Source organism: Mesoplodon mirus (genome assembly GCF_964341445.2).
Source record: "Mesoplodon mirus genome assembly, chromosome: 5".
NCBI lineage: Eukaryota > Metazoa > Chordata > Mammalia > Artiodactyla > Ziphiidae > Mesoplodon > Mesoplodon mirus.
Genome location: NC_138980.1, coordinates 15,492,908 through 15,515,044, shown reverse-complemented (window position 1 = coordinate 15,515,044; position 22,137 = coordinate 15,492,908). Strand labels below are relative to the sequence as shown.

The window sequence follows — 22,137 nt, the reverse complement described above, 5'->3', positions numbered from 1 at the left end:
ATTTAAGGCAAGATGTGAAAATCAGAAGGTCTCACTAGCAGCTTTCAAAAAAGACTGTCATCTACTGTATGTAGCTGGAAGGTAAATTGTGCTAAAGACCAGGCACAAGACTATACTGTAAGAATAGTAGAATTTCAGCAGTGGCTAACTTTACAGCCTCAATAAGTCTCCTACACCAAAGTTAGGCCCCTGATAGGGATGAAGTGGGATGCTGAGACTTGGGATAGGGATATCCAGAAAGATGCACTTGAGAATATTGAACCTGAGATCCATTTGAACATTCTGGGCATGCAAAAGTGAATTACTTCCCCTCGCTAGAAGACAGCAGCAGCATGCCTCCTTGCAGAAACTATGCAGAGGTCTTACCTGAGGCAGATGTCCTGCAAAACAGTATCGGCCTTCCTCAAGATCTTCCTCCACATCCCCTTCTGGACCCTAGGCCAATAACTAGGGTTAAGTCTCAGCACGACCCACCTGGGGAAGTGCTGGCCTGTTAAGGGTGGAAAAGAATTATTCACCAAAGGAGCTACAGGACCAGGCTAATATGTAGCAGCAAAAGCCAGGAGTGCTTGCCTGCAAATGTACCGAGGATGCTGAACCAGGGTCCGGGGTGGTGGACTATTAGTCTGATTAAAGGAGTGTTTGTTGACATGGAGATACTTTCCCAGGACTCAATATTTAATATGCTGACAAGAGGCCTTGGAACTGATCCTAAGAGTAAGATAGTGTTTAGATACTTGGAAAGCTGATGCCCACGTTAAGTGAGGTACTATCATGGAACTACCATGACAGCGCTGAGAAGGGGAGTAAAAGTTCCAAAACTAAAGCACATCAAAGACTTATCATTAAAGCAGGGATTCTGGAGGCTAGGTAATATATGTAAGTCCTGGCTCTGGACTTTGTTACAGTGGGTCCGAAGTCTTCACAGATATATCTGGTAATCACTTCCTTGGTACCTAAATGTATAATCAGGTTGTATATACTTAGCATCTGGAAGAACCCTCACATTAGCTCCTTGACCTATGTAATAAGGACTATTACAGTAGAAAAGGCCAAATGAAAGCCCCTGAACTGCTATCTTCCTCCCCATCACTCCGAGTCTGGCTAAGGTAGTAGATCACTAACAATACTGCCTCTTGGGTCAAATGCTGTGCTAACCTAAAAAACTTAAAGGATGCAAGGATGGTAGTCCCCATTATATCTTATTTTAATTTACCAGTCTGGTCCCTGTAAAAACCAGATAGATATGGCAGATGACAGTGGTCTACTGCAAACTTAGCTAAGGGGCAGCCACATGGCAACTGCTATGCTGGATTGGTATCTATACTGGAAGGAAGCAACATAGCCTCTCTTACATAGTATGTGGCTATTGACCTAATATTCCAATATTGATCAGAAAGGAAGATCAGAAACAATCTGCATTTACAGGTGGACAACAGTCTATATTGACAATCTTACCTCAGGGCTCTCCTGTGAACTCTCCTGTACTCTGTCAAAACACAGTCCAAATGGACTTTGATTTTCTGGACCTTCCATGTATCGTCACAGAGGTCCATTATATGGATACATAATATTAATTGTACCTGATGAGCAAGAAGTGGCCAATACTCTATATGTCTCAGTAAGACCACGTGCTCCAAGAGATTGGGAGATAAAAATCTTACTATGCAAGTGTAGTTTTGAAGTGCTCAATGGTCCAGGGTGTGTTATGCCAGGACCTCCCCTTCAGAGTACAGGAATTATTATTGCACCTTGCAACTCCTAATGCTAAGAAAGAAACACCATGCTTGCCAGGCCTCTTCCAGTTTCAGAGATGGCACATTCTGCCCTTGAGAATATTGCTCCAACCCACTCATGGAGTTACTTAATAGGCTACCAGTTTTGAACACCATTAATGCCTCTCCTTCAGCTGATACCTATGGCTTCACTGGGAGAGGAAGGTTCTCTCCACCAGCTGATGGAGAAGGAAAAAACCTAGGTATACTCTGAGTGATGAGTAAATCTGACCTTCGCACAGATAACAACTACAAACGCTGGACCAAAATGGAAAATAAAAACCAAACCACAACAACAAATGACCTAAAGACACGAGAGTAAATAAAAGCAGGTGTATACTGGAGGGGAGTTAGAACTTGAAAGAAGAGAATAGTAAGAGATGAGTTTCCAATTTTTGTGGCTTTTAGCCTGAGGGTAGGGTGCAGTTGTTGTTATGCAAGGCGGCTCAAACCCTGGAAGAAAATTCTCAGTCTTCTGGGCCTTAAAAACCAGAGAACAAACTTCAGGACAATGATGTGGCTGCAAAGTGAGGGGGGATATCCCAGAAAGGAGAGGGTGAGAGAGAAGCCCCAGATTGTGTGTATAAGCTTTGTCCAAACTCTAGTTGACCCCTAAACTATGCATGCACAGGGCTGACTGCAAGCAGCCCAGCCAAGAATAAAAGAACTGAACTGAGTTGTGAGCTGATGTCCAGGAGACAGAGTTTACAGTCTGAATTCAACCAAACTAACTGCCTGCTTAAAATCACAACCACCATCACCACCACCCTTCAGAAGAATATAACAGAATCCAGTCTCCACAATATGACTTTCAGAACATCCAGGGTACTGCCCCAAATTACTTAACGTACAAACAGGGAAATGTGACCCACTCTGTGGAGAAAAGACAGTCCATAGAGACCAATGTTAAGATGACTAGATGTTGAAATTTGCAGACAAAGACCTTAAAGTGTTTATTATAACAATACTCGATGGCATGAGGAAAACAGATTTGCAACGAATGAAAGTTAGGAGAACGCATATTTTAAAAAAAATAAATTCTAGAATTGAAAAAAACACGGTATCTGAAGTAAAAACTTCACTGGATGGAGTTAACAGCACAATGGAGGTGACAGAGGACAGACTCAGTAACAGAAATTACCCAGTCAGGAGAGAGAGGGAAGAAAGATGAGGAAAAAAGTGGACAGAGACTCAGGGACCTGTAGGACAATCTCCAGAAAGAGGAGGCAGAGAAAGGGCGAAAAATATTTGCAGAAATGATTGATATTGCCCCAAGTCTGGCGAACGATATAAATTTAAAGATTCAAGGTCAGCAAATCTTAAGCAGAATAAGTAGGAAGAAAACCATGCCCAGGCACATCATAGTCAAATTGCTGAAACCGAAGGTTAAAAAAAAGTCTTGAAAACAGCCAGAGAAAAATGTGACAAATTACATACAAGAGAATAACAACCTGAATGAGTACTGACTTCTCATCAGAAAAGATGCAGGCCAGAAGACAAATGGAGTGGGTTGAAGTGTGGTCCCCAAAAAGATTTGTCTGGGATTTGGTCAAGACAGCAATGTAGGAGGATCCTGTACTCACCTCTTCCCACAGACACCAATTCTACAGCTACACATGGAAAAATTTCCTCTGTAAGAGACCAATACTAGCTGAGTGATGGCTACACATTAGGTGAACAAGAAAAAACCCACATCAAAGCAGGTAGGAGAGGCTGAGACATGATTTTGCCATAAACCCCACCCTTGGCTTACAAATCCACAATTAGGAGGTATCTCAAAACCCCAAGCTTCTCCCTGAGGACCAAAGGCTTTGAACCCCACATCTGGCACCCCAGTATTTAAGACCTGCACCTGAGAGACGAGCCCTTCAATAATCTGGCTTTGAAAGCCAACAGGGCTTGCCTTCATGAGACCCACAAGTCTTCAGCACACTGAGAAGGATTCACACTGGCAGACTCACCCACCCCCAGGGCCCAGCACCGAGGCAGCTGATTGAAAAGCACACAGACTTTCTGTGAAAGAGGCTTATTTGCTTATTTTCCAAAGATAGAGGCTGGTGGTTACCATCTCTGCACCCTCCCTCTGCCCTGTGCCAGCTTGCCTGTGACTCCCAGAAAGCAGCTTACACCCTCATTGGGCACCATGAGTTTTGCTGCTGCTGCCCTGGGGACACCTCTAGGTTGCCTGGCTCTGGTGGCCAGGGGGATTTATGCTCATGGGTCTCACAGGACTGTAACAACAACTAAAGAGTTCTTAACCAGCTATACCCCAGGGCACAGCAGAGAGGCAACAGACTGAGGCACCTAGTCTTTCTGTGAAATAGGTCTATTAGCTTATCTTCATAGCTGTAGCCTGAAGAACAGGCTTCTTACTAAACACACATCTAAGGGCTGGCTGTAATTTTCTTCAGAGACCTTGGAGGGTGGGTATATCTTCCTTCTCTCCCTCTATCATGCTCCAGAGGGCCAGTATTCCCCAGAGGGGAGCTTGTACATGCATCTGGTATCCCAGACTTTAAATTGGGTGCCCCGTGTTTGTGGCTGCTGCCCAGGGTATGGCCTGTGATCACCTGGCTGTCAAGGCCGGTGGAGTGGCGCTTGTGTTTCTGGGTCCCACGGGGTTATAACAATCAGAGATAGCTGTTGAGCAGCTACCACTGCCAGCATACAGTGCGGACAACAGACTGAAACAGACGTCCAGTTTTTCTGTGAAAGAGGCCTATCTGCTTCTCCTGGAGCTTTGGTCTGAGGGGCAGGCTTCTGGTTTGGCACGCATCTAAGAGACTACGAGGTGCTCTCTTGGAATGAATGCTGGTGGACAGCATCTCTGTGTTCTCCCTCTGCCTCACTTTAGGTCATCAGTATCTCCCAGAAAGGAGCTTATACACTTGTCTGGCACCCTAATTTTTGCAGCTTCTGCCCAGGGACACTTCTAGATTACCTGGTCCTGGTGGTCAGTGGGGTTTACACTCACAGTCCCAAAGGATAGCATACACCTGCATACTTTAAAAGCTGCTGCCTGAGGGTCTGACTTCCAATCAGCCTGAATCTAGGTGCTGACTGAGATCCTTCCCTTTGGGACACTGACAGGTCTTGGCAGGTCCCTTGACTACAAGGAGACACTAGAAATAATGTAGGTTGCTTGGACAATCACAAAGGTTTGGGGAGCCAACCAAGAGCTACCGCAAAGTTGAACCATAAATTTCATCGCCACATAAGGCCACTCCTTCAAGACTGGTAGAGGTAGCTGTTTTATCTAATGCACAGAAACCAACACTGCGAGTGTAGAAAAATGAAGACACAGAGAAATATGTTCCAAACAAAAGAACAAGATTAAAACCTCAGAAAAAGGGGACTTCCCTGGTGGCACAGTGGTTAAGAATCCGCCTGCCAATGCAGGGGACAAGGTCCGGGAAGATCGATCCCTGGTCCGGGAAGATCCCACATGCTGTGGAGCAACTAAGCCCATGCACCACAACTACTGAGCCTGTGCGCTAGAGCCCACGAGCCACAACTACTGAAGTCTGCGTGCCTAGAGCCCGTGCTCTGCAACAAGAGAAGCCACTGCAATGAGAAGCCTGTGCACTGTAACGAAGAGTAGCCCCTGCTCGCCACAACTAGAGAAAGCCCTCATGCAGCAATGAAGACCCAACACAGCCATAAATAAATAAACAAATTTATTTTAAAAAAAACCTCAAGGAAGTGGAGATAAGCTATTTCCCTGATAAAGAGTTCAAAGTAATGGTCATAAAGATTCTCACTGATTTCAGGAAAGGAATGGATGAGCAAAGTAAGAATTTCAACAAAGAGGTAGAAAATATAAGAAAGTACCAAATAGAAGTCACAGAACTGAAGAATACAACAACCAAACTGAAAAATATAATAGATGAGTTCAAAAACAGACTAAATGAAGCAGAAGAAAGGATCAGTGAACTTGAAGACAGGGCAGTGGAACTCACCTAATCAGAGCAGAGAGAGAGAAAAAAAAAAGAATGGGGGGAGGGATAGTTACAGAGTTTGGGATTGACATATACACACTGCTTTATTTAAAATGGATAACCAGGGGAGAGGGGGAAGATGGCGGAAGAGTAAGAGGCGGAGATCACCTTCCTCCCCACAGATACATCAGAAATACATCTACACGTGGAACAACTCCTACAGAACACCTACTGAATGCTGACAGAAGACCTCAGACCCCCCAAAAGGCAAGAAACTCCCCACGTACCTGGGTAGGGCAAAAGAAAAAAGAATAAACAGAGACAAAAGAATAGGGACAGGACCTGCACCAGTGGGAGGGAGCTGTGAAGGAGGAAAGGTTTCCACACATTAGGAAGCCCCTTCGCAGGCGGAGACTGCGGGTGGCCGTAGGGGGAAGCTTCGGAGCCGCAGAGGAGAGCACAGCACCAGGGGTGCGGAGGGCAAAGCGGAGAGATTCCCCCACAGAGGATCGCTGCCGACCAGCACTCACCAGCCCGAAAGGCTTGTCTGCTCCGCCGCCGGGGCGGGCGGGGCTGGGAGCTGAGGCTCGGGCTCCGGTCGGAGCATAGGGAGAGGACTGGCGGCGTGAACACAGCCTGAAGGGGTCAGGGCACCACGGCTAGCCGCTAGCCGGGAGGGAGTCCAGGAAAAAGTCTGGACCTGCCGAAGAGGCAAGAGACTTTTTCTTCCCTCTTTGTTTCCTGGTGCTCGAGGAGAGCGGATTAAGAGCGCTGCTTAAAGGAGCTCCAGAGATGGGCGCGAGCCGCGGCTAACAGCACAGACCCCAGAGACGGGCATGAGACGCTAAGGCCGCTGCTACCACCACCAAGAAGCCTGTGTTCGAGCACAGGTCACTATCCACACCTCCCCTCCTGGGAGCCTGTGCAGCCCGCCACTGCCAGGGTCCTGGGATCCAGGGACAAATTTCCCGCAAGAACACATGGCACGCCTCAGGCTGGTGCAACGTCATGCTGGCCTCTGCCGCCACAGGCTCGCCCCGCACTCAGTGCCCCTCCCTCCCCCCGGCCTGAGTGAGCCAGAGCCCCCTAATCAGCGGCTCCTTTAACCCCATCCTGTCTGAGCGAAGAACAGACACCCTCCGGCGACCTACACACAGAGGCGGGTCCAAATCCAAAGCTGAACCCCTAGAGCTGGGCGAACAAAGAAGAGAAAGGGAAATTTCTCTCAGCAGGCTCAGGAGCAGCGGATTAAATCTCCACAATCAACTTCATGTACCCTGCATCAGTGGAATACCTGAATAGACAACGAATCATCCCAAATTGAGGAGATGGGCTTTGAGAGCAAGATATATTATTTTCCCCCTTTTCTTCTTTTTGTGAGTGTGTATGTGCATGCTTCTGTGAGAGATTTTGTCTGTATAGCTTTTCTTTCACCATTTGTCCTAGGGTTCTGTCCGTCTGTTTTGTTGTTGTTTTTTTTTTTTTACTTTAAAAAAATTTATTTTTCTTCATAATTATTTTTTATTTTAATAACTTTATTTTATCTTACTTTATTTTATTTTATCCCTCCCTCCCTCCATCCCTCCCTCCCTCTCTCTCTCTCTTTCTTTCTGTCTACTTTTTCTCCCTTTTATTCTGAGCCGTGTGGATGAAAGGCTCTTGGTGCTGCAGCCAGGAGTCAGTGCTGTGCCTCTGAGGTGGGAGAGCCAACTTCAGGACACTGGTCCACAAGAGACCTCCCAGCTCTATGTAATATCAAACGGCGAAAATCTCCCAGAGATCTCCATCTCAACACCAACACCCAGCTTCACTCAACGACCAGCAAGCTACAGTGCTGGACACCCTATGCCAAACAACTAGCAAGACAGGAACACAACCCCATGCATTAGCAGAGAGGCTGCCTAAAATCATAATAAGGCCACAGACACCCCAAAACACACCACCAGACGTGGACCTGCCCACCAGAAGGACAAGATTCAGCCTCAACCAGCAGAACACAGGCACTGGTCCCCTCCACCAGGAAGCCTAAACAACCCACTGAACCAACTTTAGCCACTGGGGACAGACACCAAAAACAGTGGGAACTACGAACATGCAGACTGCAAAACGGAGACCCCAAACACAGTAAGATAAGCAAAATGAGAAGACAGAAAAACACACAGCAGATGAAGGAGCAAGATAAAAACCCACCAGACCTAACAAATGAAGAGGAAATAGGCAGTCTACCTGAAAAAGAATTCAGAATAATGATAGTAAAGATGATCCAAAATCTTGGATATAGAATAGAGAAAGTGCAAGAAACATTTAACAAGGACCTAGAAGAACTAAAGATGAAACAAGCAATGATGAACAACACAATAAATGAAATTAAAAATACTCTAGAAGGGATCAATAGCAGAATAACTGAGGCAGAAGAACGGATAAGTGACCTGGAAGATAAAATAGTGGAAATAACTACCGCAGAGCAGAATAAAGAAAAAAGAATGAAAAGAACTGAAGACAGTCTCAGAGACCTCTGGGACAACATTAAACACACCAACATTTGAATTATAGGGGTCCCAGAAGAAGAGAAAAAGAAAGGGACTGAGAAAATATTTGAAGAGATTATAGTTGAAAACTTCCCTAATATGGGAAAGGAAATAGTTAATCAAGTCCAGGAAGCACAGAGAGTCCCATACATGATAAATCCAAGGAGAAACACGCCAAGACACATATTAATCAAACTATCAAAAATTAAATACAAAGAAAACATATTAAAAGCAGCAAGGGAAAAACAACAAATAACACACAAGGGAATCCCCATAAGGTTAACAGCTGATCTCTCAGCAGAAATTCTGCAAGCCAGAAGGGACTGGCAGGACATATTTAAAGTGATGAAGGAGAAAAACCTACAACCAAGATTACTCTACCCAGAAAGGATCTCATTCAGATCTGATGGAGAAATTAAAACCTTGACAGACAAGCAAAAGCTGAGAGAGTTCAGCACCACCAAACCAGCTTTACAACAAATGCTAAAGGAACTTCTCTAGGCAAGAAACACAACAGAAGGAAAAGACCTACAATAACAAACCCAAAACAATTAAGAAAATGGGAATAGGAACATACATATCAATAATTACCTTAAATGTAAATGGATTAAATGCTCCCACCAGAAGACACAGACCAGCTGAATGGATACAAAAACAAGACCCATATATATGCTGTCTACAAGAGACCCATTTCAGACCTAGGGACACATACAGACTGAAAGTGAGGGGATGGAAAAAGATATTCCATGCAAATGGAAATCAAAAGAAAGCTGGAGTAGCAATTCTCGTATCAGACAAAATAGACTTTAAAATAAAGACTATTACAAGAGACAAAGAAGGACACTACATAATGATCAAGGGATTGATCCAAGAAGAAGATATAACAATTGTAAATATTTATGCACCCAACATAGGAGCACCTCACTACATAAGGCAAATACTAACAGCCATAAAAGGGGAAATTGACAGTAACACATTCATAGTAGGGGACTTTAACATCCCACTTTCACCAATGGACAGATTATCCAAAATGAAAATAAATAAGGAAGCACAAGCTTTAAATGATACATTAAACAAGATGGACTTAATTGATATTTATAGGACATTCCATTCAAAAACAACAGAATACACTTTCTTCTCAAGTGCTCATGGAACATTCTCCAGGATAGATCATATCTTGGGTCACAAATCAAGCCTTGGTAAATTTAAGAAAATTGAAATTGTATCAAGTACCTTTCCCGACCACAATGCTATGAGACTAGATATCAATTACAGGAAAAGATCTGTAAAAAATACAAACACATGGAGGCTAAACAATACACTACTTAATAACGAAGTGATCACTGAAGAAGTCAAAGAGGAAATCAAAAAATACCTAGAAACAAATGACAATGGAGATATGACGACCCAAAACATATGGGATGCAGCAAAAGCAGTTCTAAGAGGGAAGTCTATAGCAATACAATCCTACCTTAAGAAACAGGACACATCTCGAATAAACAACCTAACCTTGCACCTAAAGCAATTAGAGAGAGAAGAACAAAAACCCCCCAAAGTTAGCAGAAGTAAAGAAATCATAAAGATGAGATCAGAAATAAATGAAAAAGAAATGAAGGAAATGATAGCAAAGATCAATAAAACTAAAAGCTGGTTCTTTGAGAAGATAAACAAAATTGATAAACCATTAGCCAGACTCATCAAGAAAAAAAGGGAGAAGACTCAAATCAATAGAATTAGAAATGAAAAAGGAGAAGTAACAACTGACACTGCAGAAATACAAAAGATCATGAGAGATTACTACAAGCAACTCTATGCCAATAAAATGGACAACCTGGAAGAAATGGACCAATTCTTAGAAATGCACAACCTGCCAAGACTGAATCAGGAAGAAACAGAAAATATGAACAGACCAATCACAAGCAGTGAAATTGACACTGTGATTAAAAATCTTCCAACAATCAAAAGCCCAGGACCAGATGGCTTCACAGGCGAATTATATCAAACATTTAGAGAAGAGCTAACACCTACCCTTCTCAAACTCTTCCAAAATACAGCAGAGGGAGGAACACTCCCAAACTCATCCTACAAGGCCGCCACCACCCTGATAGAAAACCAGACAAAGATGTCATAAAGAAACAAAACTATAGGCCAATATCACTGATGAATATAGATGCAAAAATCCTCAACAAAATACTAGCAAACAGAATCCAGCAGCACATTAAAAGGATCATACACCATGATCAAGTGGGGTTTATCCCAGCAATGCAAGGATTCTTCAGTATACACAAATCAATCAACGTGATACACCATATTAACAAACTGAAGGAGAAAAACCATATGATCATCTCAATAGATGCAGAGAAAGCTTTTGACAAAATTCAACACTCATTTATGATAAAAACCCTGCAGAAAGTAGGCATAGAGGGAACTTTCCTCAACATAATAAAGGCCATATGACAAACCCACAGCCAACATCATCCTCAATGATGAAAAACTGAAACCATTTCCACTAAGATCAGGAACAAGACAAGGTTGCCCACTCTCACCACTCTTATTCAGCATAGTTTTAGAAGTTTTAGCTACAGCAATCAGAGAAGAAAAGGAAATAAAAGGAATCCAAATCGGAAAAAAAGAAGTAAAGCGGTCACTGTTTGCAGATAACATGATACTATACATAGAGAATCCTAAAGATGCTACCAGAAAACTACTAGAGCTAATCAATGAATTTGGTAAAGCAGGATACAAAATTAATGCACAGAAATCTCTGGCATTCCTATACAATAAGGATGAAAAATCTGAAAGTGAAATCAAGGAAACACTCCCATTTACAACTGCAACAAAAAGAATAAAACATGTAGGAATAAACCTACCTACGGAGACAAAAGACCTGTATGCAGAAAATTATAAGACACTGATGAAAGAAATTAAAGATGATACAAATAGATGGAGAGATGTACCATGTTCTTGGATTGGAAGAATCAACATTGTGAAAATGACTGTACCACCCAGAGCAATCTACAGATTCAATGCAATCCCTATCAAACTACCACTGGCATTTTTCACAGAACTAGAACAAAAAATTTCACAATTTGTATGGAAACACAAAAGACCCCGAATAGCCAAAGCAATCTTGAGAACGAAAAATGGAGCTGGAGGAATCAGGCTCCCTGACTTCAGACTATACTACAAAGCTACAGTAATCAAGACAGTATGGTACTGGCACAGAAACAGAAAGATAGATCAATGGAACAGGATAGAAAGCCCAGAGATAGACCCACACACATATGGTCACCTTATCTTTGATGAAGGAGGCAGGAATGTACAGTGGAGAAAGGACAGCCTCTTCAATAAGTGGTGCTGGGAAAACTGGACAGGTACATGTAAAAGAATGAAATTAGAACACTCCCTAACACTATACACAAAAATAAGCTCAAAATGGATTAAAGACCTAAATGTAAGGCCAGAAACTATCAAACTCTTAGAGGAAAACACAGGCAGAACACTCTTTGACATAAATCACAGCAAGATCTTTTTTGACCCACCTCCTAGAGTAATGAGAATAAAAACAAAAATAAACACATGGGACCTAATTAAACTTAAAAGCTTTTGCACAGCAAAGGAAACCATAAACAAGACAAAAAGACAACCCTCAGAATGGAAGAAAATATCTGCAAATGAAGCAACTGAGTAAGGATTAATCTCCAAAATATACAAGCAGCTTATGCAGCTCAATATCAAAAATACAAACAACCCAATCAACAATGGGTGGAAGACCTACATAGACATTTCTCCAAAGAAGACATACAGATGGCCAACAAACACATGAAAAGATGCTCAACATCACTAATTATTAGAGAAATGCAAATCAAAACTACAATGAAGTATCACCTCACACTAGTCAGAATGGTCATCCTCAAAAAATCTACAAACAACAGATGCTGGAGAGGGTGTGGAGAAAATGGAACCCTAATACATTGTTGGTGGGAATGTAAATTGATACAGCCACTATGGAGAACAGTATGGAGGCTCCTTAAAAAACTAAAAATAGAACTCCATATGACTCAGCAATCCCATTACTGGGCATATACCCAGAGAAAACCATAACTCAAAAAGACACTTGTACCCCAATGTTCACTGCAGCACTATTTACAATAGCCAGGTCATGGAAGCAACCTAAATGTCCATCAACAGAGGAATGGATAAAGAAGATGTGGTACATATATACAATGGAGTATTACTCAGCCATAAAAAGGAACAAAATTGCATAACTTGTACAGACGTGGATGAACCTAGAGACTGTCATACATAGTGAAGTAAGTCAGAAAGAGAAAGACAAATATCATATATTAACGCATATATGTGGAATCTGAAAAAACTGGTATAGACAATCTTATTTACAAAGCAGAAATAGAGACACAGATATAGAAAACAAATTTATGAATACCAAGGAGGGGGTGAGATGAATTGCGAGATTGGGATTGACATATATACACTATTGATACTATGTATAAAATAGATAACTAATGAGAACCTACTGTATAGCTGAGGGAACTCTACTCAGTGCTCTGTGGAGACCTAAATGGGAAGGAAATCCAAAAAAGCGGGGATATAGGTATACATATAGCTGATTCACTATGCTGTACAGCAGAAACTAACACAATATTATAAAGCAACTATACTTCAATAAAAATTAATAATAAAACAAACTCTACTTCCATCACTGGATAGATCATCCAGACAGAAAATCAATACAGAAACAGTAGATTTGAACACTATCAAATGGACCTGACAGATATACATAGAACATTCTATCTGAGAACAGCAGAATACAAATACAAATACAACAGCAGAATACACAGAACATTTTCTAGGACAGACCACATGTTAGGCCAAAAAACAAGTCTTATCATATTCAAGAAGAGTGAAATCATACCAAAGTATCTTCTCTGACCACAATGGCATGAAAGTAGAAAACAATAACAAGTGAAAAACTGGAAAATTCATGAATACATGGAAATTAACACTTTCCTGAACAAGCAATGGATCAAAGAAGAAATTAAAGCGGAAATTAAAAAGTATCTTGAGACAAACAAAAATGGAAACAACATACCAAACCTTATGGGATGCAGCAGAAGCAGTCCTAAGAGGGAAATTCTTAGAAGCTATAAATGCCTACATTAAGAAGCAAGAAAGATCGCAAATAAACAACCTAACTCTATGCCTTAAGGAACTAGAAAAGGAGCAAACTGAGCCCAAAGTTAGCAGAAGAAAGGAAATAAAGACTAGAGCAGAAATAAATGAAATAGAGACTAAAAAGACAATAGAAAAGGTTAATGAAACTAAGAGCTGTGTTTTTAGAAAACAAAAACAAAATTGACAAACCTTTAGTTAGACTCACCAAGAAGAGAGAACTCAAATAAATAAAATCAGAAATAAAAGAGGAGACATTACAACTGACACCACAGAAATATAAAGGATCATTAGAGACTACTATGAACATTTATACAGCAAAAAATTATACAACCTAGAAGAAATGGATAAATTCCTAGAAACATGCAACCTAACAAGAATGAATCACGAAGAAACACAAAATCTCAACAGAGATGGAATCACTAATCAAAAACCTCCCAAGGGGCTTCCCTGGTGGCGCAGTGGTTGGGAGTCCGCCTGCCGATGCAGGGGACACGGGTTCGTGCCCTGGTCTGGGAAGATCCCACGTGCCACGGAGCGGCTGGGCCCGTGAGCCATGGCCGCTGAGCCTGCGCGTCCGGAGCCTGTGCTCCGCAATGGGAGAGGCCACAGCAGTGAGAGGCCCGTGTACTGCAAAAAAAAAAAAAAAAAAAAAAAAAGGGTGAGGGAATTCCCTGGAGGTCCAGTGGTTAGGATTCTGCACTTTCATTGCCGAGGCCCCAGGTTCAATCCCTGATTGGGGAACTAAGATCCTGCAAGCCACATGGCGTGTCCAAAAAAAAAAAAAAAAAAATTAAATACGGGCAAAAAACGACAATGAGATATCACCTGTTAGAACTGCTATCATCAAAAAGATAAGACATAAATGCTGGTGAGGATGTAAAGAAATGGGAACCCTTGTGTATTGCTGGCAAGACTGTAAACTGGTATAGCCACTATGGAAAACAGTATGGAGGATCCCCCCCAAATAAAAACTGAACTACCAATGATCCAGCAATTCCACTTCTGGGAATATATCCAAAGGAAACGAAAACACTGACTCAAAAAGACATCTGCACCCCAATGTTCATAGCAGCATTATTTAAAATAGCCAAGACATGGAGAAACCTAAATGTCAATTAATGAATGAATAAAGTTTTGATACACACATACACACACACTGAAATATTCAGCCATAAAAAATGAGAAAATCCTTCCATTTGTGACAACATGGATGGACCTTGAAGGCACTATGCTGATATAAGTCAGAGAAATACAAATATCATATAATCATGTGGAATCTAAAAAATTACAAAGAACTGAACACAAGATACAGAGAACAGACTGGCAGTTGCCAGAGGCAGTGGTTGAAGGACAGGCAAAATGGGGTGAAGATGGGCAAGAGATACAAACTTCCAGCTATAAAATAAGTCATGAGATATAACATAGAGCATGGTGACTATAATTGTATTGTGTATCTGAAAGTTGCTAAGAGAGTAGATCTTAAAAATTCTCATCACGAGAAAAAAAATTGTAATTATGTGTGGCTTAGCTAGTCTTACTGTGGTGATCATTCTGCGATAAATACAAACATTGAATTATTAAGTTGTAAACCTGAAACTAATATATTTTATATGTTATCATATCTCAGTTAAAAAAAATGTGTCTAGTCCTTTTGCAGGTAAGTGAACATGGCTTTGGGCACTGCTCCTTCCTTATACTTACCGTCTGGCCTTTACTCATGTTGCCATTTTATGGACTAAAACTCAACAAGGCAGTTAAAAAGAAACATACAGGTACTGTGGATACTATCGAAGTGTCTGTTCTGAGAGATGGGGATCCACGCGGGTAAGATGGCGGAAGAGGAAGACGCGGAGATCACCTTCCTCCCCACGGATACACCAGAAATACAGCTACACGTGGAACAACTCCTACAGAACACCTACTGAACGCTGGCAGAAGACCCCAGACCTCCCAAAAGGCAAGAAACTCCCCACATACCTGGGTAGGGCAAAGCGGAGAGATCCCCACACAGAGGATCGGTGCCGAGCGGCACTCACCAGCCCGAGAGGCTTGTCTGCTCGCCCGCCGGGGCGCGCAGTGCTGGAAGCTGAGGCTCGGGCTTCGGTCAGAGCGCAGAGAGAGGACTGGGGCTGGCGGCGAGAACTCAGCGTGAAGGGGGCTAATGTGCCACAGCTAGCTGGCAGGGAGTCCGGGAAAACTCTGGAGCTGCCGAAGCGGCAAGAGTCTTTTTCTTCCCTCTTGGTTTCCTGGTGCGCGAGGAGAGGGGATTAAGAGCGCTGCTTAAAGGGCCTCCACAGACGGGCGCGAGTCGCGACTGAAAGCGCGGAGCCCAGTGACAGGCGTGGGACGCTGGGGCTGCTGCTGCCGCCGCCAAGAAGCCTGTGTGCGAGCGCAGGTCACTGCCCACACCGCCCTTCCGGGAGCCTGTGCAGCCCGCCACTGCCGGGGTCCCGGGATCCAGGGGCGGCTTCCCTGGGAGAACGCACGGCGCGCCTCGGGCTGGTGCAACGTCACGCCGACCTCTGCCGCTGCAGGCTCGCCCCGCACTCCATGCCCCTCCCTCTCGCCCGGCCTGAGTGAGCAAGAGTCCCCGAAGAGGCTGCTCCTTTAACCCTGTCCTGTCTGAGCAAAGAACAGACGCCCTCCGGCGACCTACACGCAGAGGCGGGGCCAAATCCAAAGCTGAGACCCAGGAGCTGTGAGAACAAAGAAGAGAAAGGGAAACCTCTCCCAGCAGCCTCAGAAGCAGCGGATTAAAGCTCCACAATCAACTTGATGTACCCTGCATCTGTGGAATACATGAATAGACAACACATCATCCCAAATTGAGGAGCCCGGAGTCAGTGCTGTGCCTTTGAGGTGGGAGAGCCAACTTCAGGACACTGGTCCACAAGAGACCTCCCAGCTCCACATAATATCAAATGGCAAAAATCTTCCAGAGATCTCCATCTCAACACCAGCACCCAGCTTCACTCAACGACCAGCAAGCTACAGTGCTGGACACCCTATGCCAAACAACTAGCAAGACAGGAACACAATGCCACCCATTAGCAGAGAGGTGGCCTAAAATCATAAAAAGTCCGCAGACACCCCAAAACACACCACCAGACATGGACCTGCCCACCAGAAAGACAAGATCCAGCCTCATCCACCAGAACACAGGCACTAGTCCCCTCCACCAGGAAGCCTACACAACCCACTAAACCAACCTTAGCCACTGGGGACAGACACCAGAAACAACGGGAACTACGAACCGGCAGCCTGCAAAAAGGAGACCCCAAACACAGTAACATAAGCAAAATGAGAAGACAGAAAAACACACAGCAGGAGAAGGAGCAAGATAAAAACCCACCAGATCTAACAAATGAAGAGGTAATAGGCAGTCTACCTGAAAAAGAATTCAGAATAATGATGGTAAAGATGATCCAAGATTCTATTTCCCAGATCCAAAATCTTGGAAATAGAATAGACAAAATGCAAGAAACAGTTAACAAGGACCTAGAAGAACTAAAGATGAATCAAGCATCGATTAAAAACACAATACATGAAATAAAAAATACTCTAGACGGGATCAATAGCAGAATAACTGAGGCAGAAGAACGGATAAGTGAGGTGGAAGATAAAATAGTGGAAATAACTGCTGCAGAGCAAAATAAAGAAAAAAGAATGAAAAGAACAGAGGACAGTCTCAGAGACCTCTGGGACAACATTAAACGCACCAATATTCGAATTATAGGGGTTCCAGAAGAAGAAGAGAAAAAGAAAGGGACTGAGAAAATATTTGAAGAGATTATAGTTGAAAACTTCCCTAATATGGGAAAGGAAATAGTTAATCAAGTCCAGGAGGCACAGAGAGTCCCATACAGAATAAATCCAAGGAAAAATACGCCAAGACACATATTAATCAAACTGTCAAAAATTAAACACAAAGAAATCATATTAAAAGCAGCAAGGCAAAAACAACAAATAACACACAAGGGAATCCCCATCAGGATAACAGCTGATCTCTCAGCAGAAACTCTACAAGCCAGAAGGGAGTGGCAGGACATAATTAAAGTGATGAAGGAGAAAAACCTGCAACCAAGATTACTCTACCCAGCAAGGATCTCATTCAGATTTGATGGAGAAATTAAAACGTTTACAGACAAGCAAAAGCTGAGAGAGTTCAGCACCACCAAACCAGCTTTACAACAAATGCTAAAGGAACTTCTCTAGGCAAGAAACACAACAGAAGTAAAAAACCTACAATAACGAACCCAAAACAATTAAGAAAATGGGAATAGGAACATACATATCGATAATTACCTTAAATGTAAATGGACTAAATGCTCCCACCAAAAGATACAGATTGGCTGAATGGATACAAAAACAAGACCCATATATATGCTGTCTACAAGAGACCCACTTCAGACCTAGAGACACATACAGACTGAAAGTAAGGGGATGGAAAAAGATATTCCATGCAAATGGAAATCAAAAGAAAGCTGGAGTAGCAATTCTCATATCAGACAAAATAGACTTTAAAATAAAGACTACTAGAAGAGACAAAGAAGGACACTACCTAATGATTAAGGGATCGATCCAAGAAGAAGATATAACAATTGTAAATATTTATGCACCCAACATAGGAGCACCTCAATACATAAGGCAAATACTAACAGCCATAAAAGGAGAAATCGACAGTAACACAATCATAGTAGGGGACTTTAACACCCCACTTTCACCAATGGACAGATTATCCAAAATGAAAATAAATAAGGAAGCACAAGCTTTAAATGATACATTAAACAAGATGGACTTAATTGATATTTATAGGACATTCCATTCAAAAACAACAGAATACACTTTCTTCTCAAGTGCTCATGGAACATTCTCCAGGATAGATCATATCTTGGGTCACAAATCAAGCCTTGGTAAATTTAAGAAAATTGAAATTGTATCAAGTACCTTTCCCGACCACAATGCTATGAGACTAGATATCAATTACAGGAAAAGATCTGTAAAAAATACAAACACATGGAGGCTAAACAATACACTACTTAATAACGAAGTGATCACTGAAGAAGTCAAAGAGGAAATCAAAAAATACCTAGAAACAAATGACAATGGAGATATGACGACCCAAAACATATGGGATGCAGCAAAAGCAGTTCTAAGAGGGAAGTCTATAGCAATACAATCCTACCTTAAGAAACAGGACACATCTCGAATAAACAACCTAACCTTGCACCTAAAGCAATTAGAGAGAGAAGAACAAAAACCCCCCAAAGTTAGCAGAAGTAAAGAAATCATAAAGATGAGATCAGAAATAAATGAAAAAGAAATGAAGGAAATGATAGCAAAGATCAATAAAACTAAAAGCTGGTTCTTTGAGAAGATAAACAAAATTGATAAACCATTAGCCAGACTCATCAAGAAAAAAAGGGAGAAGACTCAAATCAATAGAATTAGAAATGAAAAAGGAGAAGTAACAACTGACACTGCAGAAATACAAAAGATCATGAGAGATTACTACAAGCAACTCTATGCCAATAAAATGGACAACCTGGAAGAAATGGACCAATTCTTAGAAATGCACAACCTGCCAAGACTGAATCAGGAAGAAATAGAAAATATGAACAGACCAATCACAAGCACTGAAATTGAAACTGTGATAAAAAATCTTCCAACAAACAAAAGCCCAGGACCAGATGGCTTCACAGGCGAATTCTATCAAGCATTTAGAGAAGAGCTAACACCTATCCTTCTGAAACTCTTCCAAAATATAGCAGAGGGAGGAACACTCCCAAATTCATTCTACGAGGCCACCATCACTTTGATACCAAAACCAGACAAGGATGTCACAAAGAAAGAAAACTACAGGCCAATATCACTGATGAACATAGATGCAAAAATCCTCAACAAAATACTAGCAAACAGAATCCAACAGCACATTAAAACTGTCATACACCATGATCAAGTGGGGTTTATCCCAGGAATGCAAGGATTCTTCAATATACGCAAATCAATCAACGTGATACACCATATTAACAAACTGAAGGAGAAAAACCATATGATCATCTCAATAGATGCAGAGAAAGCTTTCGACAAAATTCAACACCCATTTATGATAAAAACCCTGCAGAAAGTAGGCATAGAGGGAACTTTCCTCAACATAATAAAGGCCATATATGACAAACCCACAGCCAGCATCGTCCTCAATGGTGAAAAACTGAAACCATTTCCACTAAGATCAGGAACAAGACAAGGTTGCCCACTCTCACCACTCTTATTCAACCTAGTTTTGGAAGTTTTAGCCACAGCAATCAGAGAAGAAAAGGAAATAAAAGGAATCCAAATTGGAAAAGAAGAAGTAAAGCTGTCACTGTTTGCAGATGACATGATACTATACATAGAGAATCCTAAAGATGCTACCAGAAAACTACTAGAGCTAATCAATGAATTTGGTAAAGTTGCAGGATACAAAATTAATGCACAGAAATCTCTGGCATTCCTATATACTAATGATGAAAAATCTGAAAGTGAAATCAAGGAAACACTCCCATTTACCATTGCAACAAAAAGAATAAAATATCTAGGAATAAACCTACCTAAGGAGAAAAAAGACCTGTATGCAGAAAATTATAAGACACTGATGAAAGAAATTAAAGATGATACAAATAGATGGAGAGATGTACCATGTTCTTGGATTGGAAGAATCAACATTGTGAAAATGACTCTACTACCCAAAGCAATCTACAGATTCAATGCAATCCCTATCAAACTACCACTGGCATTTTTCACAGAACTAGAACAAAAAATTTCACAATTTGTATGGAAACACAAAAGACCCCGAATAGCCAAAGCAATCTTGAGAACGAAAAATGGAGCTGGAGGAATCAGGCTCCCTGACTTCAGACTATACTACAAAGCTACAGTAATCAAGACAGTATGGTACTGGCACAAAAACAGAAAGATAGATCAATGGAACAGGATAGAAAGCCCAGAGATAAACCCACGCACATATGGTCACCTTATCTTTGATAAAGGAGGCAGGAATGTACAGTGGAGAAAGGACAGTCTCTTCAATAAGTGGTGCTGGGAAAACTGGATAGGGACATGTAAAAGTATGAGATTAGATCACTCCCTAACACCATACACAAAAATAAGCTCAAAATGGATTAAAGACCTAAATGTAAGGCCAGACACTATCAAACTCTTAGAGGAAAACATAGGCAGAACACTCTATGACATAAATCACAGCAAGATCCTTTTTGACCCACCTCCTAGAGAAATGGAAATAAAGACAAAAATAAACACATGGGACCTAATGAAACTTAAAAGCTTTTGCACAGCAAAGGAAACCATAAACAAGACCAAAAGACAACCCTCAGAATGGGAGAAAATATTTGCAAATGAAGCAACTGACAAAGGATTAATCTCCAAAATTTATAAGCAGCTCATGCAGCTCAATAGCAAAAAAACAAACAACCCAATCCAAAAATGGGCAGAAGACCTAAATAGACATTTCTCCACAGAAGATATACAGACTGCCAACAAACACATGAAAGGATGCTCAACATCTTTACTCATTAGAGAAATGCAAATCAAAACTACAATGAGATATCATCTCACACCAGTCAGAATGGCCATCATCAAAAAATCTGGAAACAATAAATGCTGGAGAGGGTGTGGAGAAAAGGGAACACTCTTGCACTGCTGGTGGGAATGTGAATTGGTACAGCCGCTATGGAGAACGGTATGGAGGTTCCTTAAAAAACTACAAATAGAACTACCATATGACCCAGCAATCCCACTACTGGGCATATACCCTGAGAAAACCATAATTCAAAAAGAGACATGTACCAAAATGTTCATAGCCGCCCTATTTACAATAGCCCGGAGATGGAAACAACCTAAGTGTCCATCATTGGATGAATGGGTAAAGAAGATGTGGCACATATATACAATGGAATATTACTCAGCCATAAAAAGAAATGAAATTGAGCTATTTGTAATGAGGTGGATGGACCTAGAGTCTGTCATACAGAGTGAAGTAAGTCAGAAAGAGAAAGACAAATACTGTATGCTAACACATATATATGGAATTTAAGGAAAAAAAATGTCATGAAGAACATAGGGGTAAGACAGGAATAAAGACACAGACCTACTAGAGAATGGACTTGAGGATATGGGGAGGGGGAAGGGTAAGCTGTGACAAAGTGAAAGAGCGGCATGGACATATATACACTACCAAACGTAAGGTAGATAGCTAGTGGGAAGCAGCCGCATAGCACAGGGAGATCAGCTCGGTGCTTTGTGACCGCCTGGAGGGGTGGGATAGGGAGGGTGGGAGGAAGACGCAAAAGGGAGGGGATATGGAAACATATGTATATGTATAACTGATTAAATTTGTTATAAAGCAAAAAATAAAAAATAAAAAAAATAAAAAAAAAATTAAAAAAAAATGTGTCTAAGTCCTAACCCCTGGGTATTTGCGAATGTGAACTTATTTGGAAAAGGGTCTTTACAGATAAAATTAAGGATCTTGAGATGAGATCACTGTGGATTAACCAGGTGGGACCTAAATCCAATGACAAGTGTCCTTATAAGAAGAGCAGAAACACAGAAGGCCATGTAAAGAGGGAGGCAGAGATTGGAGTTATGAAACTACAAGCCAAACAATGCCTAGAACAACCAGAAGCTAGAAGAGGCACAGGATGC

At 41.8% G+C, this 22,137-nt stretch overlaps 1 long non-coding RNA gene across 1 annotated transcript in view; it reads right to left on the bottom strand.

Moving 5' to 3' along the window:
- Window positions 1–288: 288 nt before the first annotated feature.
- The window catches only part of LOC309805724, a 32,002-nt gene continuing 10,153 nt past the window's right edge, over window positions 289–22,137 (bottom strand). The window contains exons 2-3 of the long non-coding RNA XR_014294289.1: window positions 1,459–1,583; window positions 289–490 (exon numbers count right to left, since the gene is read on the bottom strand). This is a non-coding gene — a long non-coding RNA (uncharacterized lncRNA). The remainder of the gene's footprint in view (window positions 491–1,458; window positions 1,584–22,137) is intronic.